Source organism: Pantherophis guttatus, chromosome 8, assembly GCF_059756535.1.
Source record: "Pantherophis guttatus breed Tessera chromosome 8, ASM5975653v1, whole genome shotgun sequence".
Classification (NCBI taxonomy): Eukaryota; Metazoa; Chordata; class Lepidosauria; order Squamata; family Colubridae; genus Pantherophis; species Pantherophis guttatus.
In genome coordinates this window covers 30,574,470-30,592,301 of record NC_142070.1, presented here as the reverse complement: position 1 = coordinate 30,592,301, position 17,832 = coordinate 30,574,470, and positions in this window count along the sequence as shown.

Sequence of the window (17,832 nt, the reverse complement as noted above, 5' to 3'; positions counted from 1 at the left end):
CCGGTTCTCTGAACTACTCAAAATTTTCGCTACCGGTTCTCCAGAACTGGTCAGAACCTGATGAAACCCACCTCTGGTGTGTGAGTTAGAATAGTAGAGGATTAAAAATATCTCATTGCTAAGCTTTGAATGAAACTTATCCACAGACTATTATATAGCGTCAATTTATCTCTATAAAATATAGTGGATGGAAAAAGAACACAATAAATAGTTATATACAGAACAGTAAAACAAAAAAGCATAAAAGGAGGAAGTATCTTCAAATTGTTAAAGCAGCCTTGCCTTTTGTAAAGCTTTGGGCTGGTTCCCAAAAGCTGCTCCTAGCAGAAGGAAAGTGGCTGTGCATACATATCCTATGGGGAGACAACTGGAAGGACCCTCTGAAGCTGCTGCATGAGCTTTGTAAGAGAGGCAGTGACTTTAACAAGTCCAAGAAATGTACATGATTTATATTCTCACACTTTGATGAGTACCTCTTCTCAATACTTTGCAGAGCTCTAATAAAAAAGAACTCATCCTCCCTTCCAAGTTTAAGAATGTGTACAAATACATCTGATATCAGTATTACAGCTAGAAAGACATTTGTATAGATGAAAGTAATATATTGTGATCTACTAATACAAGAATAAGTATGCGAATACCATAAATGATCTCCCTGAAAATTTTAGTTTTCAGACTGAAAAGTGAAGTAGCTGTCTGTACAATATAGTCTTCCAGAAATCTCTTCTATTGGAGTTCTACTACTGTGCTATAGCAATAGCACTTAGACTTATATATGTTTTACAGCTCTCTCTAAGTGGTTTAAAGAGTCAGCATATTTCGCCCAACAATCTGGGTCCTCATTTTACTGACCTTGGAAGGATGGAAAGCTGAGTCAACCTTGAGGTGGTGAGAATCGAACTGCTGGCAGTCGGCAGAATTAGCCTGCAATACTGCATTCTGACCACTGCACCACCACAGCTCAAACTCAAGAGAGTCAGATTTAATAAAAACTAGCATGAATGCAAATAGTTTCTTCTTCAAATACTTTTTTTTTTAGAAAAGGAAAAGGCAATATAAGATAAAAGAGAAAAACTCAATCTATTAAGTGAAAATTATTCCTAAAATAATTATTAAGAATTGCTTTGTGACATAAATCCATTGAACTAAACATAAAACCTTTAAATCTTTAAGCGACATTCAGGCACATGATCTTACAGAGTTTGCATTCATGCTTGCTTTCATTAAAGCTGTATCCCTTTGACTTTGAACTTCATTTCACTTTGAGGTACATTGCCCAGGGAATTAAAAAAGAAGATTATGCAAAAATTAAAAAAAAATGCTGGTGTGTGGTGTGCAAGGAATATTATCCTTGGAATATGAAAAAATAACTGCAGATGATGTGATATTTATTTTCACAACTTTGTTTAAAGTACCACATTGCTGAACAGTCACTGAGTTGTGTTGCTACACTTAAAACACTTCACATCAGTGCATTATTTATGATGCTATAAATACACAATGACGCAGGATTGTCAGTTTTCCCTGGCATATGACGAGAAAAATGGAAAGCAACGGGCTTTAGGGATCTGTTATATGAGTGGTCTGAAAGATGTAAATAAATGCACTGCTGTAGGCTGCAGTGTGCAACACATAAACATTGCCAAAAACTCCAAAGTCATTAAGTGAGGGAAAGCATGCTGAACAGGAATGAGGCCAGGAGAGGCCAATACCTGGCTAGTTGAGCTGGTCCAGCTATTGAGTAGTGTGACTGCAGGGAAAAGATATGCTGAGAGTTTGAAAAATTTGGTCAATTAAAAATGAAAGGAAGGGTTATAAGTATTAGAAGACAGCCTTCCTCAATATGGTGGGAATTCTGGGTCTTAGTACGCCAACATATCTAAGGGATACCACAAGGGAAAAATTGTTATACAGTAGGCTGTAATTGTATGCTGACTTCTCTAGAAGTAAATCTAGAGAAAATCTTGTATGATATCTTATATAATTCATACACAGAGAGCTTCTGCACCAGAGACAAATTCCTTGTGTATCTAATCACTCTTGGCCAATAAAGTATTCTGTCCTGTCCTGGTCTGTTCTTAAGAATAGAATAGAATAGACATAACAGAATAGTATTGTATTCATAATAACTTCCCAATGAGGCACTACCATCATACAATTCTGGGGCTTGTGTTCTCTGGAAATGTTGAATTGTATGGTAATACAACAGACCTGAACACCCATATTCTACTAAAACCACCTTGTTTGGAGATGCCTATATTCTTAGATGCCACCTTAGCATTCTTAAATCCTTGGTTAGGATTTGAATTGTTAAGTTTTCACCACAAACTTGTTATATTTGCTAATATATCTTGCCATTCAATTGTTGATATATAGCCGTGATGGTGAACTTTTAGCACATGTGCCAGAGGTGGCACACAGCACCCTCTCTGATGGCATGCGAGCTGTTGCCCCAGTTCAGCTCCGCCATGCATGTGCGCGCACCTCTCGCTGGCCAGCTGGTCTTTGGATCTCTGCCGTGCATGTGCAGGGGGCGGGTTGCATGTGGGAGAGGGGGTCACATGCGCAGGGGTGGGGCACATATGCAGAGCATGTGCACATGTGCATTGTGGGGTGCATGTGCATTTTGGGGGTTTAGGAGCACACACATGCATTTGGGCACATGCACGTGCATTCGGGCGACATGTGCGCTCTTTGGGCCCTCGGTCCGGAAAAGGTTAGCCATCACTGATATAGAGAGAGCACTACAGAGTACAGTATAAGAACTAAGCAATTATCAGGGCTAGGTGATAGTGACAAGAATTTGAGATAAGAAAGAATTCACATATGAATTCAGCTCTGAATTTCACTGTGTTATTTTTAGCAGGCATTGAGAGGTTTGACACATCACATTGAACCATGTTTTTCTAACAGTGGTCTGACTCACACATCATTCCATGCTGTATAGCCCACAATGGTTGGGTTCATGTGTCATGCAGTCATCAAATCTAACAAGCTATGTGATGGCTTTGCATGAAATATGCACCCAGCATTTGAATGCCTTTAGTGGAGGTTTACTTTATGAGTGCATGCCTGACTAAAACAGCATTCCAAATTTAGGGTTTAAGATTTAAAATAAGTGCAAAAATGGGTTGTGACTTTTCCCTGCAGCAATAGCAATAGCACTTAGACTTATATATTGCTTCACAGTGATTTTACAACTCTCTCTAAGCAGTTTACAGAGCCGGCATATTTCCCCCAACAATCTGGGTCCTCATTTTACCAACCTCGGAAGGATGGAAGGCTGAGTCAACCTTGAGCCTGGTGAGATTCGATCTGCCAAATTGCAGGCAGCCGGCTGTCAGCAGAAGTAGTCTGCAGTACTGCATTCTAACCACTGCACCACCACGGCTCTACAGTTTATCCTCCACCACCTCTCCTGATCCTTATAATGCAGGATGCCTTTAGCAATCTCTAGAACAGACTCTGATACTTTTGGACTTCTCATCCTTAAATCAGAGTCTACCAAATAAGAACCAACTTTGGTCCATAAAATAAATTTGTAACAACAATATTTTAGAATTAAGAAACAACCAAGCGTGGTAGACTGCTTTGAACAGGCCAATTTATCCATATTATGTTCAGTGCTCCTCTTCAAAGGCATTCCAACACTATGTGGTTTATAAAGTGAAGGAGACACTGACTACTTCAAGCCATACATAAAGCTTCATGCCTAATAGGAGACTTGAATCTGGACTGCACAGTTCCAAAGCATTATTCACTATTCCTCTCTGATGGTTGAACTATGACATAAATATGAAAAGGCAATAACAGAACAAAAAGTTCTTGGACCAGAATGGAGAAGGAACCATAGTAAATAGGCAGCTATGTCCATTATGAGATTTAGAAGTGTCAGCTGGCTGATGGCCTTCAGATGTCCAGTTTTCATGAAAAAGAATGCTAATTTCTAATCTCTCCAAAAATCAAAATAAGAGGCAAAAAATTTAGTTGTGTTGCTGTGGTTTTCTTTTGTAAGATCTGTTGATTGAATTAATTCAAGATCTGTTGATTGAATTCATTCAATTCTTCAATTTGTTTTTATTTTTTAAAAAAAGACAAAAAGTTTTGATTAATGGGAAATTGAATTATGTCAGTCCAGCAAGGTTATCCATGGTGTAATGCCCTGGGAATGGTAGGGGAGAAGAGGTATCTTAAAAATTTGCAAGGCGATAATATTTTATTTCATTTTTTTTCTTGTTTGAATCTGTCCCACATTCTTAGAACACAAAATTCTCAAAATTAGAGTTTCTTGTATATTCTAATTCTATTCTAAAGATACTCAATTTTTTTTTCTGTCTTACCTAGAAAAGAGACCCCAAGAAGTGGATTGTTAGCAAGATTATTATAAAAATTAAGCCAGAAAGTATTTATTAAATTTAAATTGCAAGCTAGACAAAATCTGATTCAGCAGGATATTGTGAAATTGTCACTTGGATAAGAGAGATTGTCACTTGTGAGATTATCCCAAATAGCCTATACATCCCTTAGACTGCTGTGTTATATTTCTGCCATGGAACAAAATAGGAAGCAAAGAAGCATATATACTGTAGAATAAAAATGGAGAAATGTACTGAAATGACCCATAAGATACTGCACAAATTGCAGTGTTACATTGTGATATTGCCGTTGTTTCTGCCCCTTTTTCACAATTGAAAATTTCCACTGGATAGCAGGGCAGAAAGCACAACTATAGTTTTGATATATGGTATATATTAAAGTTATTTGTAATGTATGTTGTGAAGACTATAGCTTTAATAGGTTTGTAAGGTACTTTAATGTACCATTCTAAGCAAAATGACATATAAAATATTATACATGATTCTACTACAATCCAGAATTCTACAATTTTGAAATACTAGGTGCTGTGAATTTTGAATACTAGGTGCTGTTTGGTAGAGTCTAAGTTTGGGGTAAAAAACTTGTAACAAGTTTTTTTTTTTTTTTTGCCTGTAATCAAAGCAGAAAATTAAACTAGTCTCATAGCCAGTAGCTTACAGACTAACATAACTTAGCTGTTTGTCTGCAGTGGAAATCCATGTGCCACATATGAAACTAACTAAAACAACAAACTACTGTGTTAATGGCCACCTACAGAATAAAGAGGAGTGGAAAAAGAGTATTGTTCTTTGATAATCATAGAACTGCTGTTAAACATCAACCTAATTTAGAGCATTTTCTCCTCTACCAAAATTCTTTAAAGTGGTTTTTGGATGGAAAAGGATGATGACATTTTTCGCACACAAAAACATTCCTAAATACTTTTTAGAAAACGAACAGATTCAACTAGCCTTCCTAGATCTGATGACATCCTAGTGCATAACATTTCATAACCAGTGGTGTATGGATTAGGGATAAGATAGGAAAATTGTAATCTAACATTTGTAGTGGCGACTGCCCGGAGGCAATGCGCGAGCAAAGAGCATGCATGGAAGGCACGCTCACATTTGCGAACCGGTAGGGAAGGTAAGTGAATCCCACCTTTGCAATGCCCCATAAGGTGTGCGCTATGGCAGAAAAGGCATATCTTTTAGGTCCTGTCAACTGGCATTCCTTAAATGATGGGATCCAAAACATCCTGCTTGACTGAATCAGATGGGTAGAAGCAACTGGGGAGAGACAGTTCCTCCAGTAATCCAGTCCAAATAATATCTGTTTGGGTTGTAATTAAGATATTTGGCTACTTGATGTTGTTTTTCTTTTCAGTTCATAACCTGCTTCTTCATCATTTAAGTCTTTCTTCACAGGTCATAATGAAACTATTTAATTCTCTAACAATTATGTCAATATTACAGTGTCACATGATCACATAAATCAAGGCCACTACCAAGTTTTAATGAAAGTGTCTCTTATTTCTTTATTATTGATTTCTTCCATAATTTAGGCCAAGGCCTTTTATTTTGTTTTGAAATCCTGAGATTTTACATGTTAAATCTACTAATAATAATACTTCGGCCAGAATACTAAACTTAAATAAGCAAGTAAGATATTCATTGTTGCACTTTCTATCACTTTATCATCTTAGAAATGCTATTATATATTGGTATTTGAACCTGAATGAAAGGATTAGTATTATGCAACAATTTTAGTAATTTTAATTTTTCTAGGAACTTTTTTCTTTTTTTAAGTAAGGCATTTGTTAAAATGGTATCATGGGCATAAACAGTTAAGTATCTTAAACAGCAATGCTAAGTACACTTTACAGAAAATAAATTCCAATGAATCAGAAAGGAAAGATTATCAGGAAAGTTATAACTATACCATTAAATTCATAATATGGAAAAAAGGCATAATGTAGTATGTATAAAATATAGACCTTTAATGTTTTTACTGATCTCATTCATTCAGTGAATTTGCAACTTAAAGGAAGACTGAAAGGCAGCCATTTTTCTTCTTTTCCCAAAATATAAGAATCCAAGGTTTCGAATTTTGACAATGATTTTATGTAGAAAATGTAATAATCTGTGTTTATGGCTACTGTGCAGTGGTGCGTTGCTCCCGGTTCTGTGTGGTTCTATAGAACCAGTAGTAGAACTGTATGGTTCTATAGAACCAGTAGTAAAACTGGCGGGAGACTCCGCCCACCTGCCACGACATCATTGTGGGTCATCTGCACATGCCACGAACCGGTAGTAATCGTGGGTCATCTGCGCATGCTGCGAACCGGTAGTAAAGGTAAGTAGAACCCACCCCTGCTACGGTGAGTTATAAGATGAAGCGCTAAATAAGATGGACAAGTTTATATATACAAATAGACTGTTTTGGGATTGTACAATGTACAATTTGAATAAAAACTATTTCATTTAACCTGTGTCTTGTTTAACCATATTTTATTTTATTGAATAAAATCTGATTAGCATTTATAACTAAAGCTAAATCACAATCAATGATGATTTCAAAATCTCAGTGGCTGGATTCACACAGTTTATTAAAGCAGATCTAAACAAACCTTATCTACTAAACCAGCTTTATCCTTGGTAGCTAAGGGGTTAGATAGAATGCAGTATTGTAGGCTAATTCTGCTATAGCCTGGAATTTGATCCTGACAGGTACAAGGTTGACTCAGTCTTCTATCCTTCCAAGGTCAGTAAAATGAGAAGCCAAATTGTTGGGGGCAATATACTGACATTGTAAAGCATCCACAGACTGTTGTAATGCACTATGTGGAACGATATATAAATCTAAGTGCTATTGCTAAAACTGTCCATTTCAGGGGAGGTTATGAAATTTCTGTCCCTTATCTTTTATAGACCCAACCTAAAGTAGATACTTCTGATTAAAAAAATAGCATTTCTCTCTCTTAGATTAATGTAGTTATGAAGTTCTTTCTTACAACTGTGTTAATATGATTTCTTCCAGTCCTTGACAAGGACACAGGATACTGCCCTGACAATCAAGCCATGTTGATAAAAAAAATCCCTGATACATATAATTGTTATGGACAGGACAGAACTACTAGTATTTTTGATTTTTAAGCAGAGTTCTAGAATCTTTTCAAAAGAGTTTTAAAACCTACTTTCAAAAAACAGAACTAATTTCAAAAGAGTGTTTAACCTGTTTATGAAAGGAGCCTATGTGAGAGCTAGCGAGTTCTTTGGAAAGAATCAGTTAGGCATTATGTGGGCAGATGCTTCTGAACATCTGTCCCATCTTTCATGCAGCTGAAGCCAAAATGGCCATAGAGGGCAGTGACCAGAGGAGAAAGATAATGCTCATAGCATCCTAAAGGGGCCAACAGGTTTGTAGTCCTGGGCAGATGGATAAGGTAGCCATATGTTTAAATACAACTTTATAAAAATACACTTACGTCAGTCTTTCTATGAATATTCTAAACAGGATATTCATAGCTTTATGAGAAGTTAGTGATCCAGAAAAATTTCCAGCCATGGAAATTGAATTCTGCACATTCCAGTCTTTTTCCAGGAACGTCTTCCAAATTAATACAATATGCAAAAATGCAAGGCCACCCTTAGGTTCACAATATGTAGGAAAGCTTATGAATATAGTAAAGCATGACTTTGAACTAATGTCAAGGGTCTACAACTTGAGGCATCTGCATGTGTATTTCAAAGTCTTTTTTGTTTCCTGACCACAGGCATCACAGTTGGATTTAATACTATTGTTATAGCCAGCAATTTTTTTTTAACCATGATGCCATTTTCTTCCCCACATATTATATAAATGAAATAAGTCTTAATTTAAAAATAATTAAAGTTAATCATAATAATAATATAATACATTTTGTTCACATATATTAGTAATATACAATATAATATGGTGGTGGGCATTTTGTTTACCAAGATGTGGAAAATATTCTCAGGGAAAAAAAAGAATTTACTAACTATAATGAACAAATGCATGCAAATCGCATCATTCTTATGCCTTAATGTGATGAAATAACCAGCATTAAGATGCACATTCTATTTTTTCTCAACCCACAAGATCACAATCTTGAGTGTTCCTCAAGTATATACCGCAAGTATCTACTTGTCTGCCTATTATCCTAAGGGTATGGTTCCTATAGACCTCCTTGTTGTTGAATTACAGTTTCAAAAGCCAAGTCATGAACTGTCTCGTGAGCTATTTCTTTTCTTAATTTAAGTGCTTATTATTAACAGAATACATTCAGTTAGGATCTAATTTGGACCAAAATAGTTCTCATGAGTATGTGTGAGACCACTTTCTTCTTTTCTGACCTTTAGATGCTCATGCATGTACGTGCACACATGCACCCACCCATGCATTTATGAATCACTTGATCAAAGAGCACGCAGAAATATTTTAAAATATGAACATATGACAGTAAACACTGAAGTGCTAAAAATAAGACATTGTTAAGTGAGCCAAAGCACTTCAAAATAGTCAGTCATATTGTAAATCGATCCATGCTTCAAAGCATTTCTCTGCCTCAAAAGCTTCAGCTACTTTGACAATATCTTGAGGGAAAATTGCATTTTGGGAGAAAATGTTTCTACCATCTTCTGATTAAAATTTTAAGGAACAATCACAGAACAGAAAGGTATTACTCAACTTCACTTGGCCGGTGCTCAGTTAAGCTGCTTGACTATTTTCAGGGTAAAGTACTAATAATTGATCATCATTCTGACTATTTTGTTGAAGGGTCAATGACCTCTGAAATGAAAAGAATGGTTTAATCCTTTAAGATGTATTCATTTTCACTATTATTTCATTTATAGAACTAGTATCTCATTTTTCCAACAATTTATGATATATTTTTTTTGAATTTTTTAAAAATTATTTTTAAAAACAGAAACATAAAATACATCTTTCAAGAACGAAGCATTGATCTGGTCAGAGATAGGTATAAACGCTTACCCCTCTTTATCTAGCTCTTTCCCAAATCTCCGCCATTACATCTTTTAAAATAAACACCAAAACATAATTTTTTCCCCACAATTATAATATCTTAATCTAAACATTTGCCATTCTATTATTTCATCAAAAATCTTAATTTCCAATTAACACAACTCAGTATTTAATTACAATTATTTACCCTAAATTCTATCTATATGTCTATCCCATGACCCATTACATTAAATCTTAAAATCCTAATTTCATTTAACTAACACCAATATTTCTTAAACTTATCACATATTACACTCTTCATTAGACACAAATTTCATTGTCACAATCTTATTATCTTCATTTTGTTATTCTTATCAACGTAATCACCTTTATTTTTAGTGCTAATCCCAACATAATCATTTTATTATTACTATCAATTCCACCTTAAATCGTATTTGTTTTTACCTTTTTATCTCTTAATCGTTTTCTTTTGGCTGTTTTCCAGCATATTCAGTTATTGTTTGGCTGTTTACCAGCATAATCTTCTAGTGTTTTGGCTGTTTTCCAGCATATTCAGTTATTGATTGGCTGATTCCCAGAATAATCCTCTATTTGTTTTGGCTGTTTTCCAGCATATTCAGTTATTGTTTGGCTGTTTACCAGCATAATCTTCTAGTGTTTTGGCTGTTTTCCAGCATATTCAGTTATTGGTTGGCTGTTTCCAAGCATAGTCTTCTAGTATTTTGGCTGTTTCCCAGCATATTCCCATTATTTGTCTATTTTCAACATATTCATTTAACACATTTTTAGTTTTACAGTTTATCTCTGTATAATCCTCTATTTTATCATACCTTCCATCTAGATGTTAGTTCTATATATTTAATCTTATTATCATTTTCATCTTTGTTTACAATTCAACATTGAGGCTTAGTTCTTACATTAAACATCACCACATATAAATCGATAACATTTCTTGGATTTTTCTCATATTCATGTACAGTCCTATTCATTTATAAGAAACTCCTTTTTATCAATACATTTCATCTTTACTACATTTTTCTATTTTAATCACATTATTTTATTTTCCATCATTATATCTCTTTAGATACCTCCTTTTATAATTAATAATCATCTAAACAATACAATTCATTTATTAATCAAACTATTTTTATATTCATCTTTCCAGCCGTGTATATTTCTTCATTTCCTTGTCTAGCAATTTATAATCCATATCAAGTTCAATGTTCTCAAGATTGTTTCTTCATATATCAATTAAGTCTTATTATTTCCTGCAAAGTATATCGACTTTCCTTCTTTTGTTCCTGCGCCATTTGACTTCTTTTGTTCCTGCGCCAGTTAATCTCAATTATAAAAGTTCCATTGTATTTCCTCTTTCTTTCCACCAAATAAAAGCCATCTGTAGACAAAGAAAAAACCTCTTCCACCAACTTCTCACGACTAGTTATCAGTAATTTCATGCTTCTCCCAAACCAACGGAAATGTTTCTTTTTAAAATGGAAGGTGTTGCTCCTCAATTCACACTTTCCCTTAGTCACGCCAGTCTCCATTTTGTTGTGATTATATAATAGTCCAATTTAGCTCTTTTTTTCCTTTAGGTATTAAAAGTATTAAATCCCTTTTCTTTTTCCCCTTTTTTCCAAGTCCAATTCTAATTTAAAAGTTTTTTCCAGGCTTTTCAACCTGCCTCAATGTTTAATTGTTCCAATTAATTCGATACCATAGTAATTTTCCGTGCGGGTCTTCTCCTTCTAAAATCACTTTTCAAAATCTTCTAAGCCCCTCAAATCCACAGCCGCTGTTTAAGGCTAGGGGGTCTTACAAATATCAATTATTGCTCTAGCGTTGTTCCAAGCCTGGGTTGGTGTCACTCACTCGGCTTCAGAGAGCTTTGTTCTTTTTCACTTTCCTCCTGCACATCTCTTTTTTCGGTTTGTCCCAGCTTCGTGGCAGCCACTGCCGAAGAGGCTGCCACAAAGAGTCACAGAGGGTTCCCTCCGACCTCTGAGGAACTTGCCTGTTCCTCTCAGTCATCCAAGGTGTCCCTCTTCTTCCCCCATCTCTGCAAGATGGGTTCGGTCCGAAGACCCATTGGCGGCGGTTCGACAGCCGGGGGTTTTGCGGGACTCATCAGAGCCTGCTATTTCCTGACTGTCTCGCTGCGACGTCAAACCGGAAGTCTCAACAACTTATGATATTTAACAGTCATATATTTGTTATATACTTAGCAATCATTGTGACAGACTGTGTGGAGAAAACCTTTTTTTTTACGCCAGGAATATTTCAATATTAGATAATAAGTTGAATTAGAAAAAAACTTTGGTTACAAAGCAGAAGACAGTCCAAATTCTAGATTTTATATATATGCAATATAGTTGCATGCATGATTTATGCCTTTGGTACTATTTCTTCTGTAGGTTTGAAATAATGAGTAGTAATCTTCTAAATTATTTCAGTGCAAATCATTTCCTAACTTTTGAGCCTTCCTTTGGAGTCAATTGTGGTCCTAAATCGAGGACTACCTCTACCTATATTATCTTTTAAACTTGTATGAATAAGTCTTAATTAATCTGGCTATTTGATATTTCAGGAGTGATTCCAAATTTGAGGGCAAACCAATTCAGTTCAAATCCCTCCAGATTGTTACAACTTATTTTTAAAAAATGTTTTAAATTATCCATAGGTTATAACAGAAATTTGCAGATGTTTCATATTTTGACAAAAATCAGGTGAAAACAACAAAACAGTAGAAATTTGGTAGATCTTTCTAGGAACCTTAAAGCAAGTTCAACTGCCTATCTTCAATAGTTTCAGCATAATAAAATCTTGAAATACTCTTCTTGCACCTCTTTAAAAAGTAAAGAGGACCCTGCTATGGCTTGCTGATACACTGGACAGGTAGAATATTTAATGAAGTGATAAAAAATATTAGCTTGTCATGCATTGTACAGATTATCCTGTTCAACTCTCCACCCTGCTTCATATGTTCCTTGTAAAGACTTAGAGTTTTAATAGGTTGATTAAAGCAACTTCATGTAATGTGTGAAGCACTTTAAAAGGAATCTGATCCATTGTGATGAGTAAATAATACCTTTTAAGAACTACATGGAAATTTTGCCCAGGTAATCACACATACATGGAATTAAACAAAATTTGCTTTTTCTATTGAAAATATGACCTCAAACCATCTTGGCTAGTAATACCAACAAAATGGCGCCCCAAACCCCTTCTAGGCATAGATTACTGGCTATATTATTGCCTAACCACAATACATTTTCTGCTATTAGTAAGCAGAGTTCCAATGAATCAGTGACAAATTTTAACACACTGTAAGATTACACTTCCTGTTAATACCCAGATGTTATGCATGAAATGTCTATAACTGGTTAAAGTAATGTGAAGCTTGAAGGGTTGTCTTAACTGAAAAGATTATATTTTTCTAAATGGGCTAAATAAGTGGTATAAATAGCTGTGTGTGTGTGTGTGTTTACTTCATTAAAAGAGGATGTTTAAATATGACATGATCTATATTTTGCAGATCCACATACTGAAGTGATTTCTCTTCCCAATCTTTTTGCATGCTGAGATTCTTCCCTTTCTTGACTGTTCAGAAAACAATCTGTAATGAATCAGTCAGAAGTTCTGAACAGAGGAAGTCAGTGACAATTCCTGAATAGTAAACTTGCTACTGAATGACTGCATGACCATTCAGGAATACTCAAGATTCTGTTCACTTCAGATTTTAAAGCAAACCAAAACATAAAGAGGAACAATTTTCTGAATATGATATCAGAGTTAAAAAGTACCAAAATAAATATGAATTACATATTTTGGGAGGGATAAATGTTCAAATGTATTTTTTGAATTTTTATTATTTTTTATTTTAATTTTCATGAAGCTGGAGAAGGAGGAAGAGGAAGAGGAGTAGAAGACAAGATTTCAGCCGATTCAAATGTATAGATGAAACTGTACAATTTGACATAAATCTGAAAAAAACCCTATATATCCTTAATTCTGATAGATGGATGACTCTTTTAATAATTAAGGATTTGATATTCTTTGGGCATATATTTCATATGTGTTAGCTCTCATATCAAGGACTGCTATTGTCAGGCTTCTATCAAGGGCCACATTTCCTGATTCTAACTGTATCCTTCTAATCATGTGTCCATGTCCTTCCACACTGTTGAGAATATCGCACTCAAAAAGCAATGAAAATGATGTGGTATGATTTCTTAACACTATCGTAATAGAAAAGATATCTCAGATTTTCATACTGACCAATTTGGTATGGAAAACTATACATCTGTAGCCTGCATCCGTTATTACAAGCAAATCATGATATAGTCTTCAATGAAGTCTCTGAAATAATTATGCAAAGTTATCAGCCATAGTCAGTTATTCACCTTTTAATGGTTTAATAAATCAATTAAATTTTCCTATGCTTGCGTATGATAGAAGTCTTGAAAACTAAAAAAGCATTATTTTTAAGGTTGTTCATTAATCTATACTGAGATTTATATATGATAAATCTATGTTTTAGCATCTCTTGTCTTAAAAGATATATTTCCTTTTATGAAATAATAAAGAACAGAATGCAGAGAATGGTATACTCTTCTAAAATAAGCAATTTCTTATTCATGCAGTTTTGATAAATTACTTAAATGAATATTTTAAAATATGTTCCCCAATCAATTGGAATGCCTTTACGAAAAGTTTCTACTTAATCAGTATAAGATACAAAGCTGGAACTCTACTTTTGATTATACTTCTGAAATCCCAGTAAAGTTAGAATTTAACTTTTATAAATGAAAAATAATTATAGTACATGCTGCAATAATTTTAAACTATGCAAAGATCCATTTATGTTCTATGCTAGTAATAAAATGCTGAGAAAGACTTTGTTTTTTGCTAACCAAAAACCTGATAAAATGTTCAAACCTATTTTTATTTATTTATTAATTAAATTTATTTGCCATCCATCTCTACAAGTTGACTCTGGGTGGCTTACAAGGTTAATTTCAAAGATAAGGTTCTGTATCTATTTCAAGATATCAATATTAATATCAAAGATACATAGTATGATTTTACATTGGATTTGTGCTACATTAAAACAGTAAAGACAAATATTACTTAAGTGAAGGAAACATTAAATAGCCAAAAATAAAATAAAATAAGGTGTAATCAGTAAACTAATTTGGGACTCTGCTATTGCAACGCATCCCATGAAGCAGTTTAAAATGCATATAAAATGATAATGACTGCTTTCCAGTCTATTCAGACTACACAAAATTCATTCTAGAAGCCCTTTTGAACTGCTCCAAATGCTCTGATTCCATTTCACCATTCATCTCACTACCTGTGTGACTCAGATTTTGCACAGGATATTTTATTGTTTCATCTTGAATAATAATCTAGCCATTGAGGAAATATTTTCACCATTGTGTTTTGCTAACACCGGAATGAAAACTAGGGATTCATTGAAGATTTAGTGGAAGAGTTGAGTTCATATGCAGCGCCATTAAAAATTCCCTTTTTATGACTCTGTAATCCCATAGAATTTTGAAAAAACAGAAATCTTATATGTCTGTAGAGGTAGATCCCTTCAAACCTGGAACTGTGGAACCTCATATGAATGAGGTAGCATAATATCTCTTTTTAGTATATCGAATATTTTGCTTTACAGGGACACAAAAAGTTCTTTGCCACAGAAATGTTTGATGATTGGCAGGCAACTTTCGTAAATCATAGATCACCACAAACATCTTCACCACAATCTTTTTAGGATTAAATAAGATCCCTTGCATTGTCCCTCATTGTCCCTTTTACCAAGGGAGTCAAAAGCAATTACACCCATATAGGGAGAAGGTGCATTGTCCTCAGAAAGTTCAACAGGAAGAGTCATGTGAGTTGGATAAAAAAATCCACTTGTACCCACTTCAGCTGTGAAGCAGTCTACAATACCCAGTGGATCTAAACGATAGTTCAGTATATATTTTTTGTATGATTGATTTGCCACCATCCCCACTCTTCACTGAAATATAAACTGAAATATAATATTCAGTTATAAATATAACTGAAGAAGACAAGTGTTAATAAAAAGGAAATCTAAAATGTAGCCAGATTTACAAATTAATGGTCTGGTAGAGAATTGAGTCAAAATGTTAATTAGGCTGATTAATACAATGCAGTAAGACTTTAGCCCTAATCACATGCTTGAAATAAGGCAAATATATGGAAGAGAAGGGGGAGAAGATTTCTTATGGCCATGCCTAGGCACTGTGCATCTCCAGATATTTTGCTATCAGACCAACATATATACAAATGAGTGTAACTCCCTTGTCTTTATTCAATGTCTCTACGCTAAAAGGCCCAGGCCAGTAAGCTATTAGATGTTAAATTGTGTGTCAATTTTTTGTTTTTCTTAACAAAAAAAAAAAAAAAGGCTGAATTGATTTCAAACTATCTATAGCAATATTTTCTTTGACATCTTAATGATTGGAAAAATCAGCAGACAGACGCTCTGCCTTACATTTTAATCTTTTCCAGTGGTTTCTTCCATGTTTGCCTAATCATTTATTAATATTTCATTTGTACAATGGTAGACACTCACAAGGCTTTTGCTTAAAATGGCAGGCTTTCAGACAAGATCTCCCAGCCTAAATGTTGAGGCTATTCCTATATAAATAGCCAAAATAAACATCTGGATAGGCTTGTGAAGTTCTTCGGGAATTTTCATGTGACTATTTTTCATAAAGCTTCCAAGAGTAGGTGAAACTAAACTGATTGACTAGTGTAGCTTTTTAAAAAATGGAGAATTAAGTAGAAGTAGAGTTAAATGAGACTCTGAAGTTGAGTATGTTTATATTCCATAAAAGAAAAGAATTAAGTAACAAAGAGTAGACAAATAACATTAAGTTTTTCTGAAGATTTGTATCCTCATTTAGTACTGAAGACTATCTGTTCCTTAGGAGCATCCTGCTTTTGATTTTATTTTTAGTCTTCATATTACTGTATTGACAATATGATCTTCACTGCCGCCTTTTGTCTTTCATCTCTTTACTTATTTTCTTTTTATTCTTCTCATTTGGACCTTTTCATATTTTGAAACATCTCTCATCTTTCCTTCTCTTGTACTTTTTAATAAATTCCTTAATATTGGCCTGGTTCATACATCCTGCTAAGCTATTATGTACTTTGGCTTAGCATATTGTGTGAAATCAAATATTGTGGTTTATAACTTAGTCCATTGTAAATCTAGCCAAATAGGATGATTCAACAATAATTATACAAAAGATGGTTTAATATAGTGTATGAACCATTGCACTGCTTGTTACCTGTATAACAATAATTTCAATAATTTCTTAAATCTGCCATTTTTTTCAGAATTATGTCATAACATTTTTGCTGAGCTTCTATTATTGTGGTTTTATCTAACAATACTGAAAAAATGTGACCTTTTTACTTGCCTAAGTTTCCTGTTCTGAAATCAAATGTGCCTCTGTTACGCTTTCATAGCAATTTTTCATCTACATACAAATTAAATTGGAGAGTGTTGCTCAAGAAGACAAATATTCTGAACTATATTTTGGGCATTTCTTATGATTAACTGGTTGTATGACTGCTGGGATAAAGAAATAAATTGAGTAAGGGCTAATCATCTGATTTTTAAAATATGAAGACCAGCTGAATATATATGTTAAAAAGCCAGCAATTATTATGCAGTATGCATCTGATTTTAAGAAGAACTATATTTTATGAGCAAAAGTATAGAAAAATTGTAACAGCACTATGAAAGTAAAATATGAGGTGAAGCATTAGACCGGGGTGTCAGACTGGATTTCTTCGAGGGCCAGATCAGCATTGTAGTTCTCCATGGGATAGCTGGAGGGTGGGGGAGCGGGATGGATGCCTCCTGCAGCACCCTGCAGCCAAAACGGGGCATGGGGGGGGGTCTGTAGGTGTCCCCCGTGACTCGTTTTTACCCTCTATGGCCCATTTTCGGGTCCGTTTTCGGGCTGTTTTCATCTGGCAGAGTGCTGCAGGAGGCCATGGAGGTTGAAAACGAGGCACAGGGGGCCTGTACACGGCCTGTTTTAGCCGCCAGAGGCACCACAGGCCGCTCCTTTGATATTTCCAGGCCGGCCCTGCAGGCCAGATTTAAGTACCCCATGGTCTGGATCTGGCCCGCAGGTGTTGAGTTTGACACCCCTGCATTAGACAAAATGTCATTAGAAGTCAAGCTGAGCAAATACATAATGTTTATATTTCAAAATTGATCTTGTAAATGGCTACTTTCTGCCTTTTCCGAAGTACCCCCCCCCCAAAAAAAGCAAAAAAAAAAAAAAAGGGAGGTGGAATCAATCTTGATCCATTATAAAATATTCAAATTAGGATGATGCCTTTATTTGGCACTTAATTTAATTATAAATTAAACAGATATAAACTATATGAAAAGTATATGTTTTAGAG